We start from the raw sequence: 7,072 nt of genomic DNA, 5'->3' as shown, positions 1-7,072 counted from the left end.
TCCTCCGGGAACAATAAAGTATCTATCTATCTATCTATCTGTCTATCTATCTATCTGTCTGTCTGTCTAGCTATCATAATGTTATATTGCAGTTAGCTATCATTACGTCAAGGTTAAAACAGCATTGTGTTTAACAGTGGTGTAAAAAAAAAAAAGTCATTAACTAAAGTTATTGTGTGCATTATTAGGGTTGAATTGAATAATTGTACTCAATTACACTTCCAAGTGGAAAATTAAGAGCTTTGAAATACTTTGAAAACGAATAAGTTCAGTTTAGCAGTTTTCTTTTCAGTGTTTTGGCACAAGTAAATTCTTGTATAAAATTCCCTTTACATCCGTAGAAGGCAGGAAATCCATCTTAAGAATGGAGAGATAAGCTCTGCTAATTTGTTAAGAATAATTGCGTATATTTAAGTAAGTCAGCCATGTAATATTTTGCTAATTAGACTAGCATCGCTCCCAGTAGCTAGCATAACTAGCCAGGAAGTCAAATTCTAGCTAATGGTAAATAGTGTTACAAAGTTACAGAGATTTAACATTTTTAAGGTTAAACAGCATAGTTTTAGATACATATTTAATGAACATTTGACTAGAAAACATGACATTAACATAATTTAATCAGACAAATCATTTGCTTAGTACTTATTGATATGAGTACATTTACAAACGTAGCATTTTTTTTCTATCGATCCTTTTAAGTCATTATCTATAACTTCAGTTTAATTTCTCAGTACACTGTCTATGCCTCTCCTTTGTTGCCCAAGACAATGTCTCCTTGCGTAACCTACTACTACTCAATACATTACATTTTAATGTCTTATTCATTTTGTCACAAGGGTGTGAAAATATTTTTCACTCATAAATAAATAGCAAAATTAAATGAACGTTGTACTTCAATGAAAAAAAGAGACCTGTAAGGAATAAACAAAGCACAAAGCGGGACACATCCCAATTGTTTTTGAAAGAGTTTAATAGTTATTGAATGGTCTACATTTTACATGTACAGCAAATATAATACAATTACAACCTTGGTTTTTTGATTCAACCAAGATCAGCTAACAGATCCTCATTACAACATAAAACAACAGAATTGGACTTCATTTGCACAAACCTGATGTGAATACCTATTGCAACATATGTAACAGACAGAAAAGCGCTGAGAAAAACTGAAGTTTGCTGCTTAATGGGTTTAAATCCTGCTTGATGAAACCAAACTACATTTTTCGGAAGACGATGTTCTGGCCTATGTTTATATCTTCGATTAGTATCTGTAATTAAGTGCTTGTACAAGAGCTGCAAAACTCAGGTGGCCACGAGGAGTGGAAAATGTTCTCTAGGGCAAACAGTACGTCACTATTCATTTAGACTTATTACTCACAAACCAAAATATGTAATAGTTTATGTCATACAGCCAAGGATGTTTCTTATGTATGCCGAATAATTAAAAAAAATTGGCTGGATCAATACTGCCCTAAACATTTGAGAAATTTTTTTTTTATGTCAATTAATTGTCCGAAAATACATATGCAGGAAATGTGAAGGCTAAGAGTAGCCAAAATAACCACAAGACCTAGTGCCAAAAACAATTCTACTGACTTTTATCCCTTAAATCAACAACATACGGGTCACATTTAAAGACTGCTCCTCTTACAGAGCGTAAAGCTGAGAAAAAAAAGGGAATTTTTTAAAAACAGATGTAATTGTTCCTTCACTGTTGATGCTGTGGAATTTAATGTGAATGTACATTCAAAAGGTACAACAGTGGTCCTTATGGACCAATAATGCACCTTAAATAATGTTACTTAAAGAAAATGAAAGCTAACAAGGCCAACAAGTGGCCTTTTATAGTTATTGTTTTGCAGTGAAAACCTACAGAAGACAGACTCTTACCTTGAAAAATTTTGCAAGCAGAACCCAAGAATCTCGTGTTTGTATTTCTACATGGTTTTGATCGACTACTCAGCCTGAGAGTGACCCTCTGAACAAGTCCACTTTAAACAGATTCTAGCAGTTTCCTTAAAGATAACGATAAATAAAAGAACCCTGAAGTGTTATATAGCATTGGAGGAAAGCGGAATGTAAGGTATGTAGATAAAGCAGTTTAAAAAAAACCTGCACTGTCATCACACTGAACAGACAAGTAAAACTAAGAGAAACATTAAGACTTATCTGTGAGAAAAGTAAAGTTGAAATGAGGAATGGAAAATGATCACACTTCTCTACAACAGACCTGGGTGGAAAAAGTACCTAAGCACTTAAGTCTTTGAGAAAATACATGTATTTGAAAATACATTCTAGTGCTCAAATACTCAAAATACTTATTCTCTGTATAATATTCGGATATGTACATCGCAAATACTCCGCACTTCTCAGTATTCACAGGTCTGTTCCTAGCTCCCATGCATTGCTGCTTGCGTTTCGCTACAGGATCAATGAGCCACGTGTGTAAAAAGTGTTTATAAAGTGTGTAAAGAACGTAGGGTTCTTGTACGGTATCAGTCACAAATAATCTACCAGTGCATAGCTTAAAATGTTTAGCTGCGTACATGTGATTTAATTCGTATGATTATTAGAATTTTTTTTTTTTGTTCTGTTTGTAGACGTCGTGCCCAACGGCGTCGAAATGAAGCGCTACAGTGAAACCGTCATTGATATGGCGATCCGTCAGGAATTTGATACAGCGGATAAAAGAACACTTTTCTACAGAGCTGAATTCATAAAGCTTGTGCTCGTTACAGTGATAATGGCTTTTATTAACATAACAGAAATGTCATTATTCACCTTAATGCTATGCCCTAGCCTCAGCAGCTCCGGCCACTTTTCTGGCCACAAGCTTCAGAATCATCAGGGTAAAAATTTGATCATTGAGTTTTGTTTTAGGGCAGTGTTTGTTGATACATTTTCAGGGAAAACGTCTGTTGAAAGATCTATTTTTTGTAGACGGTTCTTGCTTTTCTTTTCTTTTCTTTTTTTTTTTTTGCAAAAGTCTGGTTTTGTAACGCATAGCTATTATACTATAATAGCTATTAAGACTTGAAACACAGATACTTAAGGATGAATAATGACATTTACGTTACCCCACCAAAGACCAAAACAAATTCTAAGCACGTTATTCAACGTTTTCTGAATACAAGCTTCATAGAAACTGTTTCCATGACAACTTATATCCGAACATGAAGTCGCCCTTAGTGACTTAAGAAGACAGCCTTTACTTTGAATGACTCTGTACTTTCAAGGTTTTAAGCCAAACTCTCATGAAAGCCTAAAGAGCATGCTTCTGCCGTCAAATATATAATTTGGGTTATTTTATGATGCTTAACTGCATAAAACCGACAATTACGAGGACACAGAGGATGCTGCAAATCTCACCATACACATGGACCGACACGGCACAACCCAGGGCGACGACCTTCCCTAGACAAACACACAACTCTAGACTAGCATGATCATTTGAAATACAGCCTGCAAATTCCATTTTGTCTCTTTTTAATAAAACACAGATTTTTTTAATAAAGTGGTTAAAATATGGAAGAATACTGCAATGATATATAATATTTTGCATGGATCTCTTCAGTGTTTTTTTTATTTTTTTTTCTCTGGAAGACTAGAGTACCACAATCGAAATGTACAATAAATGCGCTGTTTATTTAAGATTAAGTACTGTACCGACTACAAGCATAGATTATTACTTTTGAAGAGTGCAATATTCCTTACTGAATGTTATATACGTTCATTATGAGTTCCTTGAGCAATGAAATCTTGCTTAGACTAACTATTCTTTTATGCCCACGCATGAGAACCTAATGCATGATCAAACACAGATTTTAATTCCTTCTTTAGCACTACCTTCTTTACACTATGGCCTGCTCCAAATCTAAGACAACTAAGCATGCATGGAAAGAGATGGACAGATTTAGGGAAAACCCCACCTCCTGCTTTCTGACTGTTTTTAACGCACCCTTGATGACTTTCCGACAGCATGCTCACTTGTTGAACCCTAAATTCGGGCATCACTGTACATTGTAGAACTGTAGAACTTACCCACACTGCAGTGCAACTTGACATTGTTTAACTGTTTCAAATGAAGGAATCTGGTTATATGTAGCTACCTATTTCATAACCCTAGGTCATCATCCAGCCACCCAGTTAGCACAATAAGTAGTCATGATATGATGATATGAAGAATTTTTTAAACTAGATTTGTTTTGCTCCTAAGTTTGTGTCCTTGCCTTGTGCTACAAGTGACCACTCGTACGATTTATTAAAGAGAAAGATGTCAAGGGTGTTTTACAAACAATACTAAAAAGCAGGGATAGTGTTTTGTTTCCCTCTGAGCTGCCTAGTAACGAGTCCTTGGCGCTACACAGGAGCATGATAACTGTGTGGACGTCTGAACTTTATTGCCAAACCACACTTGGTAACGCAGCGTTCAACGCCAGTGCTTTCTGATTTTAGCGTTATGGGAGGAATCACTGCTTGCATTGGTCCTAAACAAAGTCCCATAAATCATACGCTAGTTCTGTTTGCTTAGATCTGAAAATCTAAGCACTTACAGAATAAAACCAAATCTAAACAAGTCTTTTAGAGCCTGGCAAGTTTAACAGTATGGTCTGAGTAGAAAATTGGCATAAAGTTCAAATGACCAGAACCTCAAACCTTACTGTTCAGGTTTTACACTTCATTACAGACCACCCGCTGCATTGCTCGTCTTATTGGTTCTCTTCTACGGTTTCTGCATATGCACACAACTGAGTGCATATTCAATAAGCATGTGCATGTAAAGCCTAATACAGCAGGCCTTTTGCTCATTTTGTTCACGTTTTACATACTGCATGGATAATATATCAACGTTGCTTCACAGCTTTGTGAGATAAGATAGCGGATAACCTACTGACATGTCCATTAAAACTTAACATGTGCACTGAAGCTGGGTGAATAAAATGTCCACTAAAACAGGCTTATCCTCAGCCCTCCCCTTGAAGTGTCCAGTGAAACTGGTTAACCCACCGAAATGTCCACTAAAGCCGGATGACCCGTTTGAAATGTCCAGTAAAGTCTCCATCAGTCTGGTTAGCTAACTAAAATGTTTACTATAACTGGCTTATCCACTTCAATTGTCACTTTAGATGATGGACATGGACATATCTCCTTAAATCTGGTTAATTATTTGAATTAAATCTTGCTAATACACTTCAAGTGTCCACTTAAGACAATCTGCTCGTTGAAATGTCCTCTAATAGTAGGTTAAGTTAACTGAAGTGGGCATTAAAGCTAACTCACCTGAAGATGATTCACCCAAAGAAATATCCATTTAAGCTTTTTAAGTCTCTATTAAACCCACATCAGTAAAACTGGCTTCCCCTTAAAGTGTCCAATACATCTGGTTAATAGTCCATCTGAAAGCTGGTTAACCCACTTAAATATCATCTTAACCTAGTTAAACCATTGAACTGTCCTGCTGATTCACTTCAGACGTTGCCTAGTAGAGTGTCGCTTCAAAACCTTCCACTAAATCTGGTTAACTGATTAAAAAACTCTAAAGAAGGCTAACCCACTTCAACTTCCTCTACTGCTAGTTAAACCGCTGAAATGTTCTCTAAGAATTGTGCATCTACTAGAAGGACAGTACCATTTACCAAATGAAAATGATTCAATATGAGTCCCCAAATTTTGCAAACTAGCAAAAGCAAGAAGACCCGAGTTGCAAGCTGGGTGATGGAGGATGTCCAGCTTTTCTCAAAGGAAAATTCTGACAAAGAAATAAAATGATCGGCCCTTTTCACGTGCCAAAATGAAAAAAAAAAAAAGGAAAAAAAAAAAGGGATAGAACCCTGAACTCAAACCCAGGTGTTGTATAGTATAGTAATATGCAAATGTGTACATTCAGACTGTTAGAGAAAGTACTAGTGTAGCACAGGACCCAGTGTTAACAGCAGCTAAATGCTCACTGCTGCTCAGTGTAGTGAATTTTCTGTTTGTGTGTTTTAAATTGCTGGTAGGTGTTGGTCAGGGATTTCTAACGTAACACAAAAACTGAACAAATTTCGATCGAGTGAGCAGCTTTAACGAAATCGCCAAGAACACATAAAGTGACCGTTGCTCGTTCAGTATTTGTACTCGCAGAAGGACTCGGTGGCCCGGTGCTGGAGGCTGTGTCCACGAAGACTGGAAATGTGAACAATGTGAACTCCAGATCTACAGCAAACCCATGAGAGAGAGAGAAAGAGAGAGAGAGAGTGCACAGGATGTTAATTAGCTTAAACAATAAATGCTCAGCATCAGCAACTAACCCATCTGAGCATGCCTGTATATCCTGTAAACATTTACCTTATTGACTACATGCCTAGTCATGCCATCTGAAATGGATCAAAGCTGCATATTTGGTTTGATAAAACTTTTATCTGGTGTTTTAAGTGAGGTAGAATCTAATCCAAGCATCAACTTGCAGTTAAGAATAAGTTAAATGTGATTTGCTGAGGGTTGCTACACTGTAGGGCCAAAAGTGTGTGAAAACCTGACCAACACACCCATTTGTGTTTGTTCAGCATCCCATTACAGATGCAGTCACCTCTGCTGTTATAATATCTTCCATTCTTCTGGGAAGGCTTTTCACTAGATAGTGGAGTGTGGCTGTGGGGATTTGTGATCATTTATCTATATGAGCATTAGTGAGATCAGGTTCTGATATCAGGTGAGAAGGTCTGAGGTTCAGTCTGTGTTCCAGTTCATCCCATATGTGCTGAAGTCAGGACTCTGTGAAGGCCACTTGAGTTCTTCTGCTCCAACAATAGCAATCCAAGTGTTAATTATTCATACAACAGACATCCGAGACAATTGTATGCTTCCAGCTTTGTGGGTGTGATTGTCAGGTGTCCACATATTTTTGGCCATACTGTGTACCCGTAGGAACTAATAACACTGATGATAATAATAGGATATATTTTCCACCACAAAATTTTGGAGGGCAATGCAAGATTAATATAAACTCATCTCTAAATTCTTCTTCATTGCATTCAGCACATCAGACACTGCCCCACAGCTCACACCGTATCACTACGTGCAAGTATGCTGG

At 36.9% G+C, this 7,072-nt stretch overlaps 1 protein-coding gene across 1 annotated transcript in view; it reads right to left on the bottom strand.

The window, feature by feature from the left end:
* Window positions 1-952: 952 nt before the first annotated feature.
* The window catches only part of LOC131367387 (protein FAM168A-like), a 15,881-nt gene continuing 9,761 nt past the window's right edge, over window positions 953-7,072 (bottom strand). The window contains exon 8 of the mRNA XM_058412776.1: window positions 953-6,195. The gene's annotated coding sequence lies outside the window, so the exon portion shown is untranslated. The remainder of the gene's footprint in view (window positions 6,196-7,072) is intronic.

This window comes from Hemibagrus wyckioides, linkage group LG16 (assembly GCF_019097595.1).
Source record: "Hemibagrus wyckioides isolate EC202008001 linkage group LG16, SWU_Hwy_1.0, whole genome shotgun sequence".
Lineage (NCBI taxonomy): Eukaryota > Metazoa > Chordata > Actinopteri > Siluriformes > Bagridae > Hemibagrus > Hemibagrus wyckioides.
Note: the sequence above shows the minus strand (reverse complement) of the source record. Positions and strands in the feature narration are given on the sequence as shown.